The sequence below is a fragment of the Cyprinus carpio genome, unplaced genomic scaffold (assembly GCF_018340385.1).
Source record: "Cyprinus carpio isolate SPL01 unplaced genomic scaffold, ASM1834038v1 S000006658, whole genome shotgun sequence".
Lineage (NCBI taxonomy): Eukaryota > Metazoa > Chordata > Actinopteri > Cypriniformes > Cyprinidae > Cyprinus > Cyprinus carpio.
The window spans coordinates 1,426,851-1,441,432 of NW_024879282.1; the positions used below are offsets into that span (position 1 = coordinate 1,426,851).

The 14,582-nt window shown below is 37.2% G+C and overlaps 1 pseudogene; it reads right to left on the reverse strand.

Annotated features, from left to right (window-relative positions):
- Positions 1–7,857: 7,857 nt before the first annotated feature.
- Positions 7,858–14,582, reverse strand: part of LOC122144396 — an 8,479-nt pseudogene continuing 1,754 nt past the window's right edge.

Here is a 14,582-nt window from a genome sequence, read left to right on the forward strand (position 1 = left end):
TTAGGGTGAAGAGAACATTGGTCTCACGATCAATGTAACAACTCGTAAACTTTTAAAATGACAAGACTGAATTTCCGGCACAATCTTTTCCTTTTTCCTCATGTGAACAGCTCTATACATCCTAAGTCGAGCCCACAGGGACGAAGAAGGAACGCCTAGGTCAACAGCTATTACTTGACTGTAGTAACAGACGAGGAGGGATCGAATCTGTGGCCGGCCACACAACAGGTTGTGAACCTTAAGACAATTGTGAACAGTGCAGTTTGGGCTTTAAAACTATTGATTTACAGTCACTTTTAGCAGGTGATTAGAGGTGTAAAATCTTACCTTGGAGTACTACTAATTTAAATTTACTTGTCAGTAAAATTACAATTGCTCCAGATTCATGTCTTTGTTTACATAACCTAAATATTCATCTTTGCAGATTGGTTTGCATTAAAAATTCATTTAAACTTTATGGTTTATGTTTGCTTTACATTATTCTTTGTTGACAAAAAACTGTCTTTACACCACGTTGTATAACAGGGTGATTTTGTTGCGTTATTGCATGCCCTGAGCTTTTGCAGCTTGAATTTTTGAGGTTCTGCAGATTTGATTGAATATTTGTTTTGTTAGCTTCCTGAATACAACTGTTCCATATTTGTTTTAGGTGGACGTCGTTTATCTAGTGAGAAAACTGAAACCACTGCATAAATCGATGCCATACACGAGAAAATCAAAGAAAATCAGCAAACTGGTGGACAAAGTCATTGCGAGCATGGAAGACGGCGAAATAAACACACGCAGTCCAATGACATTTTTATCTAAAAAGATGTAGTCACTTGTTCAATATATACTTTTTTTTATCACAATTATTTACAAACTGCCGACAAAGACCATTTTACAAAAATTCTGCCTCAGTGTTCAGAAATGTCCAATCCACTCACATGGTTTAGATTGGTTTTTCTTCATAAGAGATATACATCCTCCTCTCCCTCAGTATAACAAAATGCCTTTTTAAATGTGACCGTTACAAAAACAAGCAAATGTAATTGCAATGCTGGGACAAAGGCAGCACTATCACTCTGACATCCAGCAAGTAGAGAGAATGTCGTCTCGTAACGGTAAAGTTTTGAGCAACAGGTGATTGAGGCACATCTGTACGGCCCTTATTAGTGTGCTTATGGTCCCACCCTCTCAAGCCAAACAGGCTCTTGTTTTAAAGGGCCATTTGGAAGGAGAATAAAAGACAGCATGCTGGTAAGAGAAACCATACAAGAATTGTCTCATTTAATATCTTGTATTTCATTAAAAAACTACGGTAATACTCTAAGGTTCCCTGCTCTAAAATCCTCGCAGTATATATTCATCTGTCCTGAGGTCAGGAGGGGCAATTCCATGCACCCCTATGATGACATAAAAAAACAACAACTTTAGTCCAGGTCAAGCCACACTCAGTCCCGTAAAAGTTTACTCCTGATCAAGCACAGTGTCGTTTTGCTGACGTCCAGCCGGAGGTCATGATTTGGGGTGGGGCTGTGGCGTGCTGCGTTTCCTCTACTTTTTGGCTGGTTCGGCGGAATGTTGACGTGGAAGCTACCGCCTGGTGGCCAAGCCGCCCCCCCACTGCCATTACCCATTTGCTGCTGTTGACATTTTGGTGCTGCAAGAATTGCCAACTGTGTAAAAGGGAGAAGACACGGGATGATGATATGTGAAGTTACAACATGTCCCTAGGAGGCTCCTCTCACAGTAGCTCTGGCTCAGAAGCATCTCTTCCATTTAGACCCATGGAGATTAATGGTATGAAGGTAAACAAACTGACACCTTCAGCTCTGAATGTTGGTTTTAAGGGTATCCCACCCTCCATCGGTCGCTTGCCATCAAGTTATACAAAATGTAGGTCAATTGTGGGGAAAACCAGTCAAACGTTTTCCAAATTTTGGCTATATGTTTCTCATTATTTAAAAAAACACTTGAATGTTTGAAAGAAATTATCTTTATTACTTTTATTCAACAAGGACATTTTAAATTGATCAAAAGTGACAGTGAAAGGATACGTACAAAGGTGCTTAAAAGTGCTTGAAGTACTTGACCATTTGACATTTTGAAATTAAAGTCCTGGAAATAGCATATTTATTTATGAAAAGGTACTTGAATTTTTAAAAGGCAGTATATATGAAATTAGAGTTAATTTGTTTTTAATAAAAACAATCTTTCGAGGAAAATTAACAATGTAGTGCATCTGATATAAATACAAGATCTCGCGGTATTAAACATGAGGTGTGTTTCACTGAGAGTGAAAAAACGGTCTCGGGCGATATCAGTAGAAAAGTTGAGTTTGTGTGGTTAAAATCTTGACAGTTGCTTGCATTATAGTATTGTTCTGTCTTTATTGCATTTGTTGTTTTGTTGGGGTTTTTCCAGTCAGCGCATTTGGGAACGCATCTAAAGAGTCTGACACGCTTTGTGTTGCACGTTTTATCATCTCCAATCTCAGCAGCTCAGTCTAACTCTTCCTCCTGCATATGCTGTGAGTTTGGGTTTTGCTTAAACGTTCATCTGCGAAAACAGTGTGCTTATCTGAATAGATTTGTCACGTAAATCTTTTATAAACTTATGCCATTTCTAAATATGTGATTTGTTGTACAACGCGATTTCAGAACAACAGTTTAAACCCTAGATGCCTTAGAGATTGCAATAGCCTGTCAGCCTTTTTTCCACTTGAGTCTATTTTTTTTATTAGCCTACTAAAATATCAGTAGATTACCTGATTACCAAAAATAATTGTGGCGTTTACAGCCTACTAGATTAGCTTAAACATTTCAAAGCAAAGTTTTGCAATTTTGTGATGAAAAAGCTAATAATTTCTTAAAAATAGTATTAACAATATTGGTTTCACTTCTAGTGTACTGTCCAACCCCTAGTTTCCATAGATGTTATGTAGCTCATAACTTTCCACGTGTATGCTACAGCTTCCCTTCATCACGGTCAATCATATATATATGAAAGCAAAACAAACCATTTAATCAATCTGTTTTGAATAAGGAAATCGATAACTTTTGCACTAGGTATCACTTTAAATGTGTAAAAGTTGCACACCAGTCAGTGCCATGCTTTGCATCTGCCTGTGCATTTTAGTTGTTACTTTGTTTTTAGTAGTTTATTTATTAGAATTTGAAAAGATAATGAACTGTTTTGAGAAGTGCGATCGCGGGATTTTATGCTCCTGAAACCAAAAAAAAAAAGAAGTATGGCTTGAACAGTCCTTGAAAAGTTCATTTTGCTTTATTCTGTACGAATCACCTGCAGTAACGACATGATTGCAAATGATTTCTGTTGTAAAATGCTCTGTTCTTTTTGCAACTTCATAAATATTATATTCGAAAAGCAATACAGACGTCAGTAATGCTGAAATATAGCTTAACCATCACAGGAACTTAATTACATTTTCAATATGGATTAAAATAAAAAACATTATTTGTAATATTGCATATACATTTCCAATAAATGCAGCCTTGGTGAGCAATCAAAGTTGACTTTTTTCCAAAACATCACCTCTTACCAACACCACAAAAACTGTTGTTTTTTTTGTTTAAACTGCTGACCATACTTAATTTTGCTTTACTACTTTGACTATTTATTCGAAGAATTTTGGGATTCACTGATATACAATTCTCGTCATATAACCAATAATAATATTTATTTGTGCTGGCCCAAAACAACAAGGGATTTAATGACTGATATTGAAAATTCAATACTATTTGATATAAATAAGTGTACCAAATTAAAAAAAACCACTATAAACTTAAAATCATTTGTAAATACTAATGTTAACCTTAGAAGGTCAATCTAAGCGGTTAGTACAAAAACGGATATTCAGTATGTTATTTTGTTTAACAGTATGCGGCTATTCAGATTGTAAATTTGTTAAAGTTTTTACATTTAAACATTTGGTTCTTAAAGATCAAGCCTAAAAGGTTAATCTAATGGTAAAAGGAGGGGAACTGAGCTGGGGAAATGGATATCCAATGTCGAACGATACTGATAAATTATAATTTATCCATAGCTACAATGTTTCCAGACCAAGTGGGAAACTATGTACTCTACTGGTGTTGTACATTGTATAGATCTAGTAATACACTGTATGTATTACTGTTTTGATCCCCTTCGCCCACTGGCTCTGACCCTGGAAGGAGTTTTTGACTAAAGCAGAGCTACTGAAATGGAAACCACCATCCATTAACACTGCAGTGTGAAAACGGATGCAACACTGCTGGACAGAACATCAACACTGTTTGCAGAAGCTGGTTGAGGCTGAGAGCTGAAAGAGGGAGGAATGGAAGACTTGGGGATAATCGTATGAGAACCAACAAACAGAGAGGAACAGGAAAGATGATGACAGCAGTGCGATAAATTCAAATTCAGAAAAAAGTGGCAATGCCGACTGATTTGTCAGTTATCCTCTATTACACACCCACACACTGCCATGCCTCTCATTTTGTTGTCAGTATATACAGCACAACTTCAACCTCGCATCTCAGCTGGGACTAAATGCAGAAGAGTTCGGCTGTGTTACTGGGGTCATTGATGCAGGGCAGAGAGTGGCCCAATCAGTGTGAGCTGTGCATGATTGACAGATAAAACACGTGTCATGCTTTTTAAATGAAAATCTGAAGTAACTTCCTTAGAAATAAAGACATTCCTGAAGGTCTGACAGTTTTTAGGTCTCAACTGGTATAAACAGGCTTCTCAAGCATCTATTAAGAGAGGAGATAAGCGATGGCACAAAGCTTTTATGAAAAATGTTGGGAAAAGCTTAGAAAAAGAAAATGCGTACCGAAACTCAAAACATGGCATAAGCAACAATACGTAAAACAACACGTAAAGCTGTACAGTTGGTCAGAAGTAGTCAGAAAGAGCTATTGATGTGATTCTTAATGCACAACAGTGTTTAGCTGTTTTAGTGTGGAACATTTCATCTAAAGAGTGAAATGCATAGATGTTCATATAACAGACTGATCCACACTGATCTTTTCATCAGACCGTTGAATTTAAAAATGTAAAACTTTGTACCAAATAACATGGTACAATTTAGGGCTATGAAATTTTAAAATTTTGGCTTCAGTAAAATTACTTTTTCTTTTTTTTTTTTTTTTACCAAGGAATGCATTAAATTGATCAAAAGTGACAGTAAATACATTTATAATGTTGTTATCATTTACAAAATGTATTTCCGCAAAAATATTAAGCAGCACAAACTTTTTCAACACTGGAAAGTTTTCTTGAGCAGCAGATCAGCATATTAGAATGATTTCTGAAGGATCATGTGACACTGAGGACTGGAGTAAGGATGCTGAAAATTCAGCTTTGCCATTACAGGGAATAAACTACATTTTTTAAATATACATTTAAATATATTCAAATAGAAAACAGTTATTGAAGTTGTAATACTACTTTCACAATATTATGTTTTTACTGGTATTTTTGATCAAAAGAAATGCCTTGTGAAAACATTAGACTTCTTTCAAAAACTTTGTAACAATATATACTGACCCCCAAACATTTGTTAAAAAAAATAAATAAATAATAATTAAAATAGATATATGTTTTAAAATAGATTATTTTAGGTGATAATTATATATTACGAAAAATCATGTTGGAATAGTGTGAACTGAGAATCATGCCCAATAAGTCCAGAAAAGTGTATAAAAAACACTTTTGTATAAGTGTTATAAACCGTTCAAATTTATATGGAGTTTCTTTTTTTGATCTTTTTAAAAAAATATCTTGAAGAGTTTTTGAGTGACAGACATTCAATGGAGGGACAGAAATCTTTCAGATTTGATTATGGAAAATATATATATATATTCATTTGTGTTCTGCAAGAAGATGTTCCTAGAATTTGTTTGGACCGGGCATGAAAGTGAAATACATGATAAAAGAAATTTCCCTTTTTGGCATGAAATAACCCTTCAAGAAAGTTGTGATGGTCTTCAAAGGTCAGTCAAAGGGGGGGAATTAGTGTCTGAGAGGTCAAAGGTCAGGTCTGACTATACACGTCTATGGGTGGATGAGGTCCAAAGTTGCTGCATTACTTGGATCTGTGGCTGGTGCTGTTGCTGGAGCCTCGGGGACGGGTAGGCTGGGCCCGGACCCCTCCAGACCACCAACCCAGCTGGGACAGCACTACCACAGACAGAGGGGTGGGGTGGAGGAGGAAGAAGGAAGAGAAGGAGCGAGGTGTAGTGGAGGGAGGTAACAGGAAATAAAAGGTAAATGTAGCAGAAGAAAAGTGGCATCCACCATCATGTTAATCAAATGCACAACGCAGATAATCAATTAAACGGGGGTCTACTGGGTAACTTTGATTGATCTCTGTTGAGATTATTATGGCACACTACAAAATCCTGAAATTCATTAGTATGTCTACTCGTTGTGTTTAGTGTCTGTTAGAGATATCTGACTAGAGATGTACTCGAATAACACATGAGAGGAGTAGCAGCAGAAATGAAACGCATGTGTCCATGCATGAGGCCGTACCTGCTGCCTGAAGGAGACATGAATCCACCCACAATCCGGTGAGATTGATGACTGCCGTCTGTTGTGGTGGACAGACCCTCTTTCTGGCCGTCAGACCCGGATCAGCCTGATTCAAGATCAAGTGGACAACGGATGAATTACTTAAAGGGGTCATATGATGCGATTTCAGTATTTTCCTTTGCCCTTGGAGTGGTTAAATCGTTTGTGGCATACAGGAAGATCGTGAAAGTCGCAAGAGATTAAACGCCTCAAACCCAAAGAGACAATCAATACAAACAAGTGAACGCCTCATTCTGCAACCTTCCTAAAACGCCTTGTGATTACACACATTTAAAGGGACAGGTCACCCAAAAATGAAAATTCTGTCCTCATTTATATTAAAATATTTAGAAGCTATTTTAAAGAATGTTGGTAATAACTCGAACAGTTGACAGTAGCCATTGATATTGTCCATGAAACGAGAACTTGAGAGCATTTCCATTTTGGTGAAGTCATTTTTGGGTGAACTATTGCTGTGGTAGTGTTTTATCGTATCTTCTTAAACTATTAGAGTTGATACTCGGCTCTCTGTTAAATGACTAGAATCATGATGACGGTGTCAACGGGGTAAACTGCTGGGCTACTGGTGTGCTCTACCTCACGTGACCAAACGCGTCCCCCTGCTGCTGGGGTGCTGGATGTGCCAGGCAGACTGACTGCTTTTGCGTGTGTGAGGGGAGAACTGAGACAACTGCTGCTGCTGTAGAGAGTAAAAATACAGTGGCCCCGTCTAGAGAGCTGAAGAAAGGGGGAAATACAAATATAAAATAGGAGGGAAAGAGAGAATCATCTCCACACAAGCCATGCTATGCTTCAACTACAAAACCTCTTTCACCTAAGAAGGTTGAGCGGGGTCAGGGTCGTAGTCCCTGGCTGTTGTGCAGGCCAAAAGGCCACCTGCATGCTGGAACAACAATAGTGACTCAAGAACTTATAAAAAATGTCACTGATCTACAACAAACCAGGGAGGAATTCACACAGAGAGAGTTAACCCTGACTGGAGCAGCATCCTGCTGGCATGAAGCGTCTCCCGACATTAGACCACCAGCGTGCAATAGTCCACTCAGGTGTAACCACAGATTCCATAGTACCATGACTACAACCACAGCATTGGGTTTGAGCAACCCCTTCATTCAGAGTCTGGGGGGGGACGGCTTCTAAAGAAACCACAAACAATAATGAAAGTTTTTTTTTCCTTTCATATTCCCCCCAAAAAATTCACAAACATGGGTTTTCATACCAGTACCCGAAGCCAAGCCATCTTGAATGAAGGTTTGATGCCCTGGCGGGGTTTTGTCATGACCTGTGAAGATGTGTGCGGAACTTGGCAGTGTGAATAGTCTGACATGCAGGGTCATCTGCTGTTTGGGCGCAAGGAGTCAGCAGGTTGGGCTTGCTAGTGGAAAGGGCATGTGGTCCTGAGGTGGTCTTACTGAACGCGTGTGCACTCTGATTCCGCGGGTTGTGGCGTAGAGACTGGCGTGTCTGTGGGTGTGGGTGTGGAGGGCTTGGGATACCTGCCTATGGAGTAAAATCAGAGGAAAAGGACAAATATACGATCTGGCTAGCAAGCGGTGACAGCTTTCCTAATTTTTGATGAGTGCACTCACTCTGGGCTGGGGCGAGAGAGCAGCAGAGGACAGCAGGCCAAGCTCATGGAGTGTTTCCTGACAGCACTCGTTATTCTTTCGTGGTGATTGGTCGGTGCACTTGGGAGATGGCCGCTGAGGCCTGTGTACTGTAACAGGTTACCTAGACAACAGAAGGGAGTGTTTGATTGTACACTTTTTAAGTGGAGAGACACAAACATTTTAGATAGAAGAGAGGAAGTGAGATTTGAGACATATGATGGAGGTCAGGGACCTGAACTACATTTATCTCCAAAAAACTGTTTTCAATGTTGATAATAAGTAAGAACCATTATTAATAACTGAGCACCAATAATAAATGATATAAAATGAACATTATATCAGGATATTAGAATGATTTCTGAAGGATAATGTGACAATGAAGAATGGTGTAATGACTGTTGACAATTCAGAAGCGCTATCACAGAAATAAATTACACATTTGAAAATATATTCAAATAGAAAAGTCTATTTAAATTTTAATAATATTTCACAATATTACTGTTTTTACTATATTTTTGATCAAATAAATCCCTATATACATACATATTTATGTGTGTGTGTGTACTGCATATATATATATATATATATATATATATATATATATATATATATATATATATATATATATATTATATATATATATATATAGTATATATATACAAACATGTTTTTTTTTATATGTATTCTGCTCTTCTCTTGTTAATCATTACGATCGTCTCACCTGAGGAGAGCGCAGCTGAGCCGGCTGGCAGTTTGATAGGAGGAGGTCTGTGTTTAACACCCTTTCCTAAAACTGAAGACTGGACAAGTGCTGAGAAACCATCAGCCTGCATCAACAACAACATCCATAAAAATGCACCAATCTTAGACCAAATCATGCCAGAATGTCATCACATTCATGTGGACAAGCAATTGTTTTGGTGCCCATTTTTCTAAATCTGTCACATAAATCTCTAATCAAACACTTAGGATTTGTTTAGAAAGGCAGAAAAAGAGAGCAAATCTGCCTTGTGTCTATTTTTTGTAGCCTGATCTGCAAAATAAACACATCTGAAGTTTACAAACCTGATCCAAATCAATGAAGATTAAAATCCTTTTTTTTTTAAATGTGTCTTCAGAGTCGGAACAGTCACATGTAACATCATATATCAAAGTGTCTGACCTCGTTTTCTCTGGAGGGGGAGAGCTGGCCTTGGGACCCTGCACTGCCTGAGTTGTGCAACATCTTCACCTGACACTTAGCGTCCCGTTCCATACACCTCCTTATACTCGTCAGAAACCTGCGGCACAGGGAATAGTTTTCATGGCTGGCTGACGCTTCTACCAAGACCCAAAACAACAAATCCACGGCTCCTGTACTTACCGATCAGCGTCTGTCTTTGAACCTAAGAGGAAATCTACAAACCACAGAGAAAATTAAATACCGATCAGGCAAGTGCAACAACAATAACGTAAGCGTAACTAATAAAACATTACTGTCATCTTAGAATAGGAGTGTAATAATGTGAATAAGCGTGAAATAAGTAATTGTAAATGAAATAGTAAAAAGCGTACGGTGGGTGAATGAGTTGTGTAGATCTGTGACAATCCTCCTCTGATCTGAAGTCTTTGGCGCTGTAGATTTTTCCCCATACACCTGCGGGTCCCCCATAGACTGGAAGATAGTGACTTTTGTTCTTTGAGGCTGACCTCCTACCTCACACTCAAAAATATATTCATCTCTCACGTCCTGTTCCAAGACAAAGACAGCATATCACACAGATAAAACAACAAAAACCTGTTTTTTTTTCTTACTAGCATATTATAGGGTCCATGTACAGTTTAGTGCCAATGTAAATTTTCCACAATTGTGTTACCTGTGCAGGCCAAACAGTGGGCTGAGTGTCATCTCTAGTTTGACAGAGCTCTCTGCCACTGCATATTTCTCCACCTGGAAGCACAAAAGAAAAACTTTGTTTCACAGACTTGGATACAGGAAAAAAAGTCCAAACATCCCAGTTCAGAATACTGAACGTTTATTTATCTTAACAATACTTTTAAAGTCATATTTCATTTTTTTTTTTTTTTTTTAAGTTATTTCTGTTATAAATGGCTTTGGACCTACAGAAAACAGAGAGAGTCTACTTGTGCATTCATTAAACTGCATTACAGCAACTCACATCAATTTCTGATGGGACAGTCAGCTGAAAACTGCTCTGTTTCCACATGTCCACACACTGCAGGAAAACAAGAGTCATTAAAAAACACAGAAAACAACCACAGTAGTCATACAAAAAAAGAAATGATAAAACACGTTAAATGAGAAATTTGATTAACACAGTACTGTTCAAAAGACCCTTATACTTAAGGCTACATTAATTGATAAAAAATACAGTCAAAAAAAGCTATTTTATGAAATATTACAAAAAAAATAAAAAGCAATTAAAACTTACAATTACATCAAATTAATGTATCATTGCTGAATAAAAGTCATTTCTTTTAAAAAACATATCTTCCTGATGCCAAACGTTTGAACAATGATGTCACGTTTCACATTTTGCCATGTTTAAAATCCATTTACCCAAAATCAGAACAGAACTTAAAATAGCTTTGCAAATTCTGTCCTGCGTCTTTGACTCACATTTCCAGCTTTGGAGATCTTAAGGTCTATGGAAGGAGCAGGTTTCCTCTCTTTCCTCCTCTGCAGGTAGTCCAGGAGTTGGAGCTGCTGGCAGTGCAGGGCAGTGGCTCATCATCTCCTGCTGTCTGTTGAGTGCTGCTTGAGAATGTCTCCTAAAACACCTGCAGAGGGAGAAACCATGACATCCATCAGCGTGGACTGCTGGATAACCGATAAATGTTGAATTTGATCACCTGCTTTTGAATTTCAGGATATCTCTGTATCAACACAACGTTTTGAAGCCTTTAACTTTGATGATAAACCACATGAAATGATCCTCTTATTTATCTTTTCACAGAACAGATGCTTGTCAGATTCTTGCACTCAACTTATACAGGCAAAATAACAGTTTTGTTAGCTGCATACAGCGAAGACATAATGGGTGTTGGTCAAAACCACTCGCATTCCTTTAGTCTCAACAATACAATGAGAGATCAAAACAGCAGCGGTTTTTCAGTTCACAGATGGTGACTAACCACAGACACAATAAAAGATCTACACTGTGCACATCAACACAAGCTCTGTGGGTTTTCAGTAATTCCTTGGGTGCAAAATGTTTGCAGTCACAAACAATCACACGACACACTGAGCAGCAGGCGACAGGAACTCATCATAGACAGTCTGATTTAGTTTAAGGGCAACTGATGATCAAGCGTATGAAGCAAAACACATAATTCTCTGAAGCTAAAGAGTTAAATGTGTCACCGTTTCATGGATCGCGTGTTCATCTTCTGTTTGTTGTAGAGCAGACGGTTGGTGGTGCAGCTGACAGAGACGGAGGGTCCAGACACAGAGGCTCTGCTGTGGCCCAGAATCAACTGACTCTCCAGCTGAAGTTTATCATCCTGTAAAACACATGAGAACCACATGAGAAACCATGTATCCTCTATACTTCACACTGTGCTGTGAGTCTTTGTCAATCTACAGTACTGCTCGTCAAAAGTTTGGAGTCAGTAATAGAACTAATATTTTACACTGCTTAGATGCATTAAAACTGACTTATATTTCAAATAAATGCTGTTGTTTTGGAATTTGCATTCTTTGTATTCATTGATAAGAAGTTAAATTCCTTCCATGTGCTTTTGTCACTTTTATTCTTTTTTTTCAATTTTTTTTTTATTTCCATTAATCTTTTATTTATTTTATTTCAGTTTTTAGTAATTATAGTATTTTAACTTCAACTTAGCTGCCAAAGCAACATTTTCAATTTTTTTATTTCTAAGTTTTCAAATTTCTGTTAATATTTATATATTATTTCAGTTTTATTTCAACTAACGAAAACATTTAATATTAAGTTTTAGTAAACAATAACAACACTGTTCTGAACTTGATATAATGCAGCATTTTCACACTGATAATAATAAACAAGCTATGAGAGAAAAAAAAAAACATGCACAGAAAAGGTCCAATTAAACCCTGCGGCTCGTGACGATACGTTGATATGTAAAGACGACAAAACGATGCGGTCTGTGCAAAAGAAACTGAACAGTATTTATATCGTTTTGGGTTTTTTTTTTACCTCTGATTCATGCAATGTTTCTTTGCACAGACCAAGGTCGTTTTCGATGTCCTTTACATATCAATGTTATCGTCACCGAGCCGCAGGGTTTCAATTTTGGATTTTTCTGTGCATGTTTTGTTTTCCTGCGATAGCCTTCTGGGTGTACTCACTGGACAAGCAGTTTCGAGTACAGAGAGAGCTTTGCGGACTAAACCGCTGAATTTTCAAAAATCAGAAATTTGTATGGTTCTGACTAGAAGAACACAAGTCACCTACATCGTGGATGCCCTGTGGATCACACACCCCAAATAGAATAAACTCAGATGAACTATCGCTTTAAGCGGCAAATCCAGCATAGTTAGATTAGAATTATTTCGGAAGGCCTTCATGGTGACCCTGAGACTGAGTATGGCTGCTGAAAAGTCATTTTTAAACTTGTGGCCAACATTTCATAGTCTTGCTTTGAATGAACATAAGAGACTTCTTGTTAAAAAAAATGTTAAAATAACCTTACTGACCTCAAAGTTTTGAATGCTAACAGATAGAAGTCCCCTCACCTGTGTCCACTTGTGGTGATCGCTTGTCATAGCATGAACGTCACAGATCAGGGTCTGCTGGGGCTTAAGATAGGTGACTTAATAACAATACTATAGAAAAAAGGTGCTCTCTAAATACAGAACAGAGACTGGCTGGTCACAGATCAGGTCTGTTTAATTGACCTGCATAGTGGGGTCTCAGCCAGGATGTGTGCCGCTCTGGTAGGTGGGCATCTTTGCATTTCCAGACTGTTGGTAGTCCCTGACCTCAGCTATGACACACACACAGTGGAATATGTTTTACCTGACAGAACAGAAGCAGAAAAAAAAAATCCTCGGCTTGTGGTTTATGCATCAGTTCGACGAGTTTGCTAACTCGATGCTGGCTTGAGTTTAAAAGCAAAACATATGTTGAATTAAACTCAAATCAAATCTACGAATCAATAGTATTTAAGTATTATGGATTTACTGTTTCAGTGTTTTATTATTATGTCGATTTTAGCTTTTATCCTTTAACGTTACTTTTAGATATTTGTTTATGTGCTTTTTTTTACATTTTCTAATCAAGCGTTAGTGTATTTCCGTATTTTTAGTAAGTTTAGTAACTTCATCAACTATTTTTTATGTTAGGTCCCTTGTCAAAGCAACAGTTCCTATTTTTCAGTTATTTTATAATCAACTAGAATAAATTTTTTTGTTTTAGTTAAAACGAACACTGTTTGTTCTGAGTATTATTTAGGACAGAGCTGGGGTTTATAGGATAGAAATACAAATAAATAAACTAAACGTAACATTTTAAAATGTCATGGATAGCATAAATCAGAAAGTGTAAAAAAAAACTAATAATATCATAAAAAAAAAGAAGAGAGACTACCATTAAAAAAAAAATCAAAATTTTTGTTCATACTCACTCACCTTGGATTTTTCCAGAAGTGGTCTACAAGGATGGGCGGCAGCTCCTCGGCATCCAGGTACTCCAGTAACTCGGTTTCTTCATAGCGAAGTCGGATTGTTTCTGAATCTTATCAGTTGGGAGAAAAACATCAGTTCAAGAGCGAGTTTCTTAACATGCGATTTAAAAAAGCTCAGATGATTTAACCATAAAACTAATAAAACACAGGCAGTACCAGATCCATTTTTTCCTCTAACATGCTTGATGAGCAGAAGAAACTTAATGTTTCCAAACTTTTGACCTGTACTGTATATATATTTTACATGTGGTTATAATATTGACAGTATTTTCTGTGCATTGCTTCTAGTGGAAGTTACCAATAGGAATATAAATAAGAATACAAATAAAAAATAGGAAGCATAAAGAAAAAAAAAGAAAAAAAAAAAAAAACGATTATCATTAGAGACTGAGAAGCAAGAGAAGATTTTAGTGGAGAATGAATAAAAAAGGGGCCTATAAATACAAAGGCAACCTCTTATGTTTTAACTGAATTGTTTTGCAGTGTATTTGTGTATATATTTTGTCTTTCAAATAATGACTACGTGGTTTTGTCAAGCAAAATATTGGTATGTGATTAAGACTTATATTGGTACAGTAACACTTGACAGTTACACATTACTTGTACTTACTATAGTTCTAACAGTAAATTATGCATAATTACAACCAATCCTAAACCAAACCCTAACACTAACCGTAGCCTTATAATAAGTGCATAAATGTGTAATTAGTTACAATGTCACCT